We start from the raw sequence: 12,247 nt of genomic DNA, 5'->3' as shown, positions 1-12,247 counted from the left end.
GTTTCTTTGAAAAACTCAATAAAGAACTTACCTTCTCCCATGTATACACCAAATTTACAACTACGTATAGAACAATTTTCTCTGAGAATAGCCCCAATGTAGCTGAGCAACCACTGCACATTGGGTGAACAAGGGAAAACTCACACTGAAGCAGGTAGGAAAGGCAGAGACACAATCTAGTCATAAACCCACTCCCAGTGTGATGACCCCCAATCAGGAGGGAACTCAAAACCCAGAGCTTCTCTCTGAGGAGGAAAGGATTTGAACCCCACATTTGGCACCCAAACTTTTAATACCTGCACCTGAGAGACAACACTCCCAAACACCTAGCTTTGAGAGTCAACAGGGTTCGTATGTGTGAGACCCACAAGACTGTAGTATACTGAGAAATGGTCCCTAAAGGACTTGTACTTGGACTCACCACCTCCAGAGCCCAGCATAGAGGCAGCTGTTTGAAAAGCACTAGACCACTAGACCAACTTTACAAGAAATTTAAAAGAAACTTTTTTTAAGCTGAAACAAAAGGATGTTAATTAAAACAGGAAAATATGTGAAAGTATAAATTTCACTAGTAAAGGCACATATATAGCAAGATTCAGAAAAATCTAATATTGCAAGGTGATGGGTTAATCACTTATAAAGTTAGTATGAAGCTTAAAAGACAAACAAGTAAAAATAACTATAATAATTTCTTAAGGGATACACAAGAGGAAAAGATATAAACTGTGACATCAAAAACATAAAATGTGTGTAGGGGCATAAAAGTGTAGATCCTTAGAATGTGTTCAAACTAAAGCTGTTGTAAACTTAAAATAGATATAAATATAAGTTGTTATATGTAAACCTCATGGTAACCACAAAGCAAAGTTATAGTAGAGACACAAAAGATAAAGACAAAGGAATCTAAGCATACCTTACCAAAAATCATCAGATCACAAAGGAAGAGAACAAGAAAGAAATAAGAGAACTACAAAACAGCGGCAAAACAATTACCAAATGGCAGTAAGTATATACCTACCAATAATTACCTTAAACGTAAATGGACTAAATTTTCCAATCAAAAGACAAATAATGGCTGAAATGGTAAAAAAAAAATAAAATAAAAATAAAACAAAATCCATCTATATGCTGCCTACAAAAGACCCACTTCAGATGTAAGGATGCACAAGCAGTGAAAACAAAAAAAATGGAAAAAATACTCCACGCTAATAGAAACCGAAAGAAGACTAGGGCTATACTTACAGCAGACAAAATAGATTATAAAACAAAGACGATAATAAGAGACAAGGTCATTACATAACGATAAAGGAGTCACTCCAGCAAGATGATATAACATATGGAAAAATGTATGCACCCAACATATGAGAACCTAAATAGATAAGGAAAATATTAAGAGATCTAAAGGGAGAAATAGACAACAACGCAATAATAGTAGGGGACTTAATATCCATTTTCATCAATGGGTAGGTTATCCAGACATAATATCAATAAGGAAACACTGGCCTTAAATGATGAATTAGACCAAATGTATTTAACAGATATAGACAGAACATTCCATCCAAAAGCAACAGAATGCACATTCTTCTCAAGCTTACATGGAGCAATCTCCAGGGTAAATCATATGTTAGTCAACAAAACAAATCTTAATAAATTTAAGAACACTGAAATCATATCAAGCATCTTTTCTGACCACAATGATATGAAACCAAAAATCAATTACAAGAAGAAAACCGGAAAATTCACAAATATGAGGAAATTAAACTATATGTTACAACAACTAGTGGGTCAAAGAATGATTTGAAAGAAAAATTTAAAAAATTCCTTGAGAAAAATGAACATGGAAACATAAAACATACCGAAACTTAGGGGATGCAGCAAAAGCAATTCTCAAAAGGAAGTTCATAGCAATAAATGCCTACTTCAAGAAACAAGAAAAATCTCAAATAAATAATTTAAATTTATACCTCAAAGAATGAGAAAAAGAAGAGAAAACAAAGCCCAAAGTTCACAGAAGGAAGAAAATAAGAAGACCAGAGCAGGAACAAATGAAATAGAGATTAAAAGGACAATAGAATAGATCAATGAAACTAAGAGCTCATTTAAAAAAAAAAAAAAACTGGCAAATCTTTAGCTAAACTCACCAAGAAACAGAGGATTAAAATAAATAAAATGAGAAATCTAAGAGAAGATATTACAACTGATACCTTAGAAATGCAACGGATCATAAAAGCCTACTATGAACAATTATACAGCAACAAATTAGACAACCTTTAAAAAATGGATAAATTCGTAGAAACATACAAACTATCAAGACTGAACCATTAAGAAATAGAAAATCTCCGTCGCCCTCTCTCTCGGGTCGGGGTTACATGGCAGGGACCGCGGCAAAGCAAGAGCCTGCCGTCAGCACAGCGGGAGACCTGAGCCGATGGTGGGGGCTGTCCGCGGGCCCCGCACTCCCCCGATGAGCCGGAGGAGTCCGTTGTATCAGAGTAAGATAGACGTTAGCTTTGATTGTGATTGTGGTGAGCTGGAGCCATCTGATCACTAACAAAAGACATCTTCTGTTAACCAACAGCCGTCAGGGCTTCCTGTTGAAATATATAGCAACAAAGGAAGAAAAGAAGCAAGACGGAAATAGTGCTTACCAGCACCTTAGAATGATGCTGCTCAGGACCAGGCCAACACTGAACGTATCTGCACTGTGAGGAGAATGTTCATAGAAGCCTGCTGTGTGCATATTTATTTACATTTTTGTTAAATGTTAAATTGTTTAGCACAGTAAATCTGAGTGCATAGTGTGTCATTTCATTCCGTTTGAGTTCTTTGAGTGTTTTCTTTAAATGTCTCCATAGTTGCTGCCCCTTTCTTAAACTATGAGTACTGAAATCTTTTTAATTCTCAATATGAGTAGAGCTTTTTGAGCTTTACATCTAAGGGGAAGTCAAGGGGCCTGGTTGGCATATGCAATGAACATCAAGAAACCATCTTGCTGTGGAAGCAAAATTATTTTTTTCTCCCTTTTTGGAAGATCTTTCCTTTTGATCCCAGTTTTTTTCCTTGTTTACACAAGTTCAACAGTTCGAAAGGAAAATGCAATAGTAAGGGTTTCAAAATGGCAGAGAAATTTGAAAGTCTCGTGAACATTCATGGTTTTGATCTGGGCTCTAGGTATATGGACTTTAAACCACTGGGTTGTGGAGGCAATGGCTTGGTTTTTTCTGCTGTAGACAATGACTGTGACAAAAAGAGTAGCCATCAAGAAAATTGTCCTTACTGATCCCCAGAGTGTCAAACATGCTCTACGTGAAATCAAAATTATTAGAAGACTTGACCATGATAACATTGTGAAAGTGTTTGAAATTCTTGGTCCCAGTGGAAGCCAGGTAACAGACGATGTGGGCTCTCTTACCGAACTGAACAGTGTTTACATTGTTCAGGAGTACATGGAGACAGACTTGCCTAATGTGCTGGAGCAGGGCCCTTTACTGGAAGAGCATGCCAGGCTTTTCATGTATCAGCTGCTACGTGGGCCCAAATATATTCACTCTGCAAACGTACTGCACAGAGATCTCAAACCAGCTAATCTTTTCATTAATACTGAAGACTTGGTGCTGAAGATAGGTGACTTTGGTCTTGCACGGATCATGGATCCCCATTATTCCCATAAAGGTCATCTTTCTGAAGGATTGGTTACTAAATGGTACAGATCTCCACGTCTTTTACTTTCTCCTAATAATTATACTAAAGCCATTGACATGTGAGCTGCAGGCTGCATCTTCGCTGAAATGCTGACTGGTAAAACCCTCTTTGCAGGTGCACATGAACTTGAACAGATGCAGCTGGTTTTAGAATCTATTCCTGTTGCACATGAGGAAGATCTTCAGGAGCTTCTCAGTGTAATTCCAGTTTACATTAGAAATGACATGACTGAGCCACACAAACCTTTAACTCAGCTGCTTCCAGGAATTAGTCAAGAAGCACTGGATTTCCTGGAACAAATTTTGACATTTAGCCCCATGGATCAGTTGACAGCAGAAGAAGTGCTTTCCCATCCTTATATGAGCATATATTCTAATTGCATCAAAGCAAAAAAGAACTTCTCCAAGGTATACAATATTAAAACTGGCAAAAGTCAATGAGGAAGAAAATATATTAAGGGCTGCAGGAGAGAAGAAAATGATCTACAAAGGAAGCCTTGTCAGGCTTTCAGTGGATTTCTCAGCAGAGACCCTACAGGATAGGAGATAGAATGATATATTCAAAATAGTGAAAGATAAAAACTGTCCTCCAAGAATTCTCTATCCAGTGAAATCATCCTTTTGATATGACAGAGAAATAAAAGCTTTCCCAGAAAAATGAAAGGTGAGAGAGTTCATCACCACTAGACCTGCCTTACAAGAAATGTCGAAGGGTGCCCTCCTACCTGAAACAAAAAGGCAAAGGTTTATGAAGCTTTGAGTAAGGAGGTAAATAGACATAATCATAAATTTGCAGCCATCAGAACAGGTTAGCAAACTTACAACATAAAAAATAAGGAGAAAGAAAGCATAAAAATAACTGTAAACACTTTAATTGAGTCACAAATTCATAACACAAAAATGAACAATGTTGTGAAAACAATAATACAGAAGGGGAAGAGAAAGGGCTGGAACTGCATAGGATAATGCAGATAAGAAGCTATCAGAAAAAGGGCTACCTCATCTGTGAGATCTTTTATACAAACCTCATGGTAACTACTAAACAAAAATCAGAGGAGAGACAAAAATCATAAATAAAGAGAAAACTGAGAAAGCCACCACAGAAAACCACCAAACTGAAATGACAGACAGAAATACAAGGAAAAAGAAACAATGGAAATATAAAGCATCCAGAAAACAAAAGATCAAGTGGCAGTATTAAACCCCTATATATCAATAATCAATCAAAATGTAAATGGGCTGAATTCACCAGTCAAAAGACATAGAGTGGCTAGATTAAAAAACAAGACCCAACAATATGCTGCCTCCAGGCAGCACATCTCAGCTCTAAAGACAAACATAACCTCAGAGTGAAGGGATGGAAGATGATACTCCAAGCAAATAGCAAGCAAAATAAAGCAGATATAGCCATACTTATATCAGACTCCAAGGTAAAATAGATAATGAGACACTAAGAGAGGCACTATATAATGATAAAAGAGACATTCCACCAAGAAAACGTAACACTTATGAATATATATGCCCCTAACACAGGAGCACAAAAGTGTATAAAGCAACTACTAACAGGGCTAAAGGGAGAAATTGACAGCAACACAATAATAGTAGGGGACGTCAACACCCACTTACATCAATGGATAGATCACCCAGACAGAAAGTCAACAAGGAAACAGTAGCCTTAAATGAAACGCTAGACCAGATGGGCTTAATAAATATATATAGAATGTTCTGTCCAAAAATAGCAGAATACACATTCTTCTCAAATGCACATGGAACATTCTCAAAGATAGACCATACGTTGGGAAACAAGGCAAGTCTCAATCAGTTTAAGGAAATTTAAATCATGTCAAGCATATTTTCCAACCACAATGCTATGAAACTAGAAATCAACTATAAGAAAATAGCTGGGGAAATCACAAATATATGAAGACAAAACAGTATGATACTGAACAAACCCTGGATCAATGAAGAAATCAAAGGAGAGATCCAAAAATACCTGTAGACAAATGAAAACTAGCACACAATATACCAAACTTTTGGGATGCAGCAAAAGGGATATTAAGAGAGAAACTTATACCAATATAGGCCTACCTCAACAAACAAGGAAAATCTCAAATAAGTAATCTTAAAGTACACCTAACAGAACTGGGGGAAAAAAAGAGCAAACAAGGCCCAAAGTCAGCAGAAGGAGGGAAACAATAAAAATCAGAACAGAAATAAGTGAAATAGAGACCAAAAAAACAGTAGAAAGGATCAATGAAACTAAGAGCTGGTTCTTCAAGAAGATAAAGAAAATTGAAAAACCCTTGGCCAGATTCACTAGGAAAAAAAGGGAGAAGACTCAAATAAATAAACTCAGAAGTAGAGGAGAAATTATAACGCATACTACAGAAATAGAAAGAATTATAAGAGAATACTATGAAAAACTATATGCCAACAAATTGGCTGACCTAGAAGAAATGATAAATTTTTAGAATCATGCGGTCTCCCAAAACTGAATCAAGAAGAAAGACAGAATCTTAATAGTCAAATCACAAGTAAAAAGATTGAAACAGTAATCAAAAACCTCACACAAAAAACAAAACTCCATGACCAGATGACTTCTCTGGAGAATTCTACCAAACGTTCAAAGAAGATTTAATTCCTATCCCTCTCAAACTCTGCTGAAAAATTGAAGATGATGGGACACATCCTAACACATTCTACAAGGCCTACAGAACCCTGACACCAAAACCAAAGACAACACACACACAAAAATTACAGGCCAATATCATTGATGAAGATAGATGCAAAAATCCTCAGCAAAATATTAGCAAAATGAATACAGCAATACCTTAAAGAATCATATACCATGATCAACTGGAATTTATTCTAGGGATACAGGGATGGTTCAACATGCACAAATCAATCAATGTGATATGTCACATTAACAAAAAGAAGAAAAATTACATGATCCTCTCAATAGATGCAGAGAAAGCATTTGACAAGATCTAGCATCCATTTGTGACAAAAAACTCTCAATAAAATGGGTAGAGAAGGAAAATACCTCAACATAATAAAGGCAACATATGACAAACCCAGAGCCAACATCATACTTAACAGTGAAAAATGGAAGAACATTCTTCTGAGAACAGGAACAAGCTAAGGATGCCTAGTCTTCCCACTCTTATTCAACATACTACTGAAAGTTTGAACCAGAGCAATTAGACAAGAAAAAGAAATAAAAGGAATGCAAATTGGAAAGGAAGAAGTAAAACTGTCACTGATTGCAGATGACATGATTCTGTGTATAGAAAACCCTAAACAACACACCAGAAAACTATTAGAAATAATCAACAACTTTAACAAACTTGCAGGGTACAAAATTAACATACAAACGTCAGTTGTGTTTCTATAGACTAATAATGAACTAACAGAGAGAGAAGTCAAGCATACAATCCCACTTATAAATGCAACAAAAAGAATAAAATACCTAAGTATAAATTTAAGCAAGGAGGTGAAAGAGCTATATGCTGAAAAATATAAGACATTATTGAAAGAAATTGAAGAAGACATAAAGAAATGGAAATATATTCCATGCTCATGGATTGGAAGAATCAGCATAGTTAAAATGTCTATCTTAACCTAAAGCAATCTACAGATTCAATGCAATCCCAATCAGAATCCCAATGACAGTCTTCATGGAAATAGAATGAAGAATCCTAAAATTTATATGGAAAAACAAAAGACCCTGAATAACTAATGCAATCCTGAGAAAAAAGAACAAAGCTGGAGGCATCACAACCCCTGACTTCAAAATATGCTAGAAAGCTATAGTAATCAAAACAGCATGGCACTGGCACAAAAACAGGCACACAGATCAATGGAACAGAATTGAAAGTCCATAAATAAAACCATACATCTATGGACAGTTAATCTTCGGCAAAGGAGCCAAGAACATACAATGGAGGAAGGGAGGTCTCTTCAATAAGTGCTGTTGTGAATACTGGACAGCCACATGAAAAAGAATCAGTAATCTTACGCCATAAACAAAAAATTGATTCAAAATGGACTAAAGACTTGAATGTAAGACCTGAAACCATAAAACTCCGAGAAAAACATATAAGCAGGACTTTGTTTGACATTGGTCTTAGCAGGATCTTTTCAAATACTATGCCTACTCAGGCAAGGGAAGCAAGAAAGAAATAAATAGGACTCCATCAGACTAAAAACTTCTGCATGGCAAAGGAAACCATGAACAAAACGAAAAGACAACCCGCCAACCAGGAGAAAATATTGCAAATCATATATCCGACAAGGGATTAGTTTCCAAAATATATACATAATTCATACAACTCAACAACAAAAAAAAAAACAACCCAATCAAAGTGGGTAGAGGATATGAACAGGTATTTTTCCAAATAGGATACACAAATGGCCAACAGACACATGAAAATATGTTCAACATCACTAATTATCAAGGAAATGCAAAGCAAAACTGCAATGAGATTTCACCTAACACCTGTCAGAATGGCTATAATTAACAAGACAACAAATAACAAATGTTGGAGAGGATATGGAGAAAAGGGAACCCTCAAACATTGTTGATGGAAATGCAAACTGGCACAGCCACTATGGAAAATAGCATAGAGATTTCTCAAAAAAAATTAAAAACAGAACTACCATATGATCCAGCTATCGCACTACTATTTATCCAAAGAACATGAAATCAACAATTCAAAGAGATTTTCACATCCCTATGTTCATTGCATTAGTATTCACAATAGCCAAGACATGGAAGCAACCAAAGTGCCCACCACTGGATGAATGAATAAAGACAATGTCGTATATATATACAATGGAATACTATTCACCCATAAGAAAGACAAAATCGTGTCATTTGCAATAACATGGATGGACCTTGAGGGTATTAAGTTAAGCAAAATAAGTCAGACAGAGAAAGACAAACATCTATGATTTCACTCATATGTGGAAGATAAACAAACACATGGATAAGGAGAACAGATCATTGGTTACCAGAAGAAAAGGGGGTTGGGGGGGAGGGCAAAAGTGGTAAAGGGACACATTTGTATGGTTACAGATAAAAACTAGATTATCGGAGGTGAACACAATAGTCTATACAGAAACTGAAATAGAATAATGCACACCTGAAATTTACACATTATAAGCCAATATGACCTCAATAACATAATTTTAACAAATACTTAACTGGTGCAGCAGAGGCAGACACTGGCTGGAGATGGAGCAGGGTCCTGGACGCCTCTTCACTTGTTGAATTATGGGGATGTTGGTGAAAGGTGGTCCTGAAGTGTCTGAGTCAGCTATTTACCAACCTCCGTAAAAGATGCCCCTAACAACTCACAGCACAGGACCACACCAGCACGTATGTACTGAATTCTAGCCTTAGTTATTGCCCTCAGAAATTCTCTTCTCCCCTGGGCAAGGGTCTCAGCAGAGATTGATGCAGAACATGTATACATGAGGGGCAGTGGTGTGGTGGAGTTGGCACAATATCTGGTTATTAATGTTCAGGAATTGTGTGAGCTGACTGTAAAACACAGTCATTGTTAGTTAAATTATGTAAACTTAAAATTGAATTCATTATATTTTTGAAAGAAAGTAATAAATATCAAGACATCACTTCCTAGTTATTTTGTGATTAGCTATGCTCTTGAGGTTATTTATGTCTATTTGTATTTGTATGATGAAAATACTATATGCACATCTCTTCCCAACTCCATGTCCAGTGACATCAGGTTGGTTGGTTGCTTGAAATTGTATTTACGCCACAAAACCCAGAAAACTCCATAAATCAGAGCTTTTCATCCTCAAGAGCTGGCTGTTGATCATTTACCAGCACACCACTAGGGGTGCATTTCCAAAGCTGGAGATCTGGGCTTGATGTGGATGCTGGCAGGTGATGCAAGAGCACCAGGAAGTTCTTCAGATGCTTGCTGATATCAGGAGCTCCACATGGACTGCAACTCACCCCCATGTCTCCACCTCCCTGTGGGGGAAGACAGTGAAGAGGGCTCAGTTGGCTCTGGTGTTCATGTCCCAGATAATAGAATATGGGGAGTAGCACTCTATGATTCTGAGACTGAGTCATGAAGACCATAGAAAAGTGAGCCTCCCTCTCTGAGCCTCTCCTCATCTGTATTTTGGAGATGATAACAATAGTACCTCCTTCACAGGGTTTTTGAAATCTGAGATAACATGCATGTGAAGTTCTTAACATAGACTTTGGCAAATAATAAAGAGTTCAACCAATGGAGGACTTTTAGCATGGTTAAATGGTTATAAAATGGCATGGTCATAAGATTCCCTGAGGATAAGCCTTCGACATTATCTGTGCCTCAGTTTCCCCATATAGAAAATGGGCCAAGTGATTATTTTGATCTTTTGAGGTTTGGGGAGCAATTCAATAAATTACGGCATCCAGTGAGCATTTAGTAAATAATTGCTAAAATGAAAATTAGAGTGCTGCTGGGACAATGCAGTTGGGACAAGGAAAAGCTGAATGGAGAAGGAATGTCCTTTCTCATTTCGCCTCACCATGGAAACTTGGAGAAATCTGTCAGCTTCTTGTTCAGGCTGCAGTAGAAGGGAGAATACCTAGAAGTGAATTTTTTTTCTAGGGAGGCAAGGTAAGTGACTCTGGGAGATCTTCATGCATAGTCTAAGAAGACCTATTATGGGAGATATTTTATGGGATGGTTCCAAGATGGAGCTAGACAGCCTCCCCAAGCTAGCATTTTTTTTTAAGATTTGGTGGTTCTCAGAATTTGTCATTCTAACATTTTAGGATTCCAGAATTCTATGATTTTATGTTTTCAGTGGTCTATGGAGTCTTCAAGTTGGGACAAAGATTCTTCCAGCTTTATAAAAGTGAGGAACTGTGGGGAGAGCATCCACATGACCTTTTACCTCCTCCTAGATGTTTTCATCAGCAACAGGAAGGTACAGTCAGTGCATAGCTGTTGCTTTCAGTTCCAGCCAAAATAAACTTGTAAAGTCTTAGCAACGAAATTCTACAGCATGAATTTGACACAGGGGTCCTTCTTCTATTGGAGAGTAGAAAGGATAGTGAATGGGGCTTTTGAATTTCCTCTGCTAAGAAAAATTATTCAAAACATGGAAACAAGGGAAAAGTGGTCATGGAACTTTTTCAAGTCAAGCTAAGCATACACATACAAGTAAGCATACACATACATGTTAAGCATGTGTCACTTAATGATAAGGATATGCTCTGAGAAATGCATCATTAGGCAATTTCATCATTTTGTGAACATCATGCGGTCCATTATTGACTGAAACATCTTTATGCAGTGCGTGACTGTATTTTGTAACATACTCATTTAAAGATAACCTCATTTCAAAATAGAATGTCACTTTGTTTACACAATTGATCAGGGTCTAAGCTTTTTACAATTCTGTGAAACTGCTATGTCTAATGACTATCTTTTCTGTTTGGTAGCATATTTTCTAACACGCCTGTTTAAATATAATCTCATTCTGAAATGGAGTGTCAATTTGTTTACACAATTGATCAGGATCTAAGCTTTTTACAACTCTGTAAAACTGCTAACGCATGTAGACTTTTCTGTTTCGTAGAAAAGGTGACTTTTCCCCAAGTTAAAAAAATGAAATAAAATTAGACAATCAGTTTTGTATTTAACTCAGAATTTCTTTTTTTAACTCTAAAAATCCTAAATTTAATTTATCTTTTGAACCAGCTTTTTTTACACCTGGTTCCCTCCAATGAATTAAATAATCTTTGACACATGTACAACATCTACTTTGAGAATTATGTTTTTATCATTTTAAGAATTATTCTTTATTTCCCTCCTTTTCTTCTCTTCCTTCCTTACTCTCTCACTTAATCTTATCTCCCTTTCTCCCTTCTCTCTCTTTTCTCCTCATTTTTCTCTTTCTAACCCCTTTCTCTCCCGCTCCCTCTCTTCCTTCTTTCAAAGACTTTCCCCCTATATCTTCCTTCTTTATTCCTTCATTCTCTCTCTCATCTCACCCCCTCCCTCCTTTTGTCTTTCCTTTCCTCTCCTCCCTCTATTTCTTTCTCCTTCTCCCTCTTCCATCCTTCCTTCTGTCAAATGGTGTAGCATGGATGACTGGAATATCAGAAGAAGAAGAAAGCCGTGATGAGACAGGGGAAATATTAGAACAAATAATAGCTGAAGTTTTTTGCAAAAGTAGTGACAAAGACCAAACCACAGATCCAAGAAGCTCAAAGAACACCAACCGAGTAAATACTAAAAAACCCACATGTAAGCATTTTATATTCAAATTTCTTGAAACCTAAGACAGAAAAGATTTTGAAGGCAGCCAGAGGAAAAAATACCTATTACCTACAAGGAACAAATATAAGTGTTACAGCAGACTTCTCATTGGAAATCATGCAAGCAAAAAGACAACAGAGTGACATCTTTAAAGTGTTGAAAGAAAAAAACTGTCAACCAAGAATTCTGTATACAGCAAAAGCGTTATTCAAAAATGAAGGAGAAATGGAGAGTTAGTGTTCAATGGGTACA

General features: G+C 36.7%; 1 pseudogene; it reads left to right on the top strand.

Moving 5' to 3' along the window:
• The first annotated feature begins 2,443 nt into the window (after nucleotides 1–2,443).
• LOC103540571 (mitogen-activated protein kinase 6 pseudogene) lies at nucleotides 2,444–4,044 on the top strand (annotated as a pseudogene).
• The last annotated feature ends 8,203 nt before the right edge of the window (nucleotides 4,045–12,247 follow it).

This window comes from Equus przewalskii, chromosome 9 (assembly GCF_037783145.1).
Source record: "Equus przewalskii isolate Varuska chromosome 9, EquPr2, whole genome shotgun sequence".
NCBI classification, from domain to species: domain Eukaryota; kingdom Metazoa; phylum Chordata; class Mammalia; order Perissodactyla; family Equidae; genus Equus; species Equus przewalskii.
This window is presented reverse-complemented; position numbering and strand designations above follow the sequence as displayed.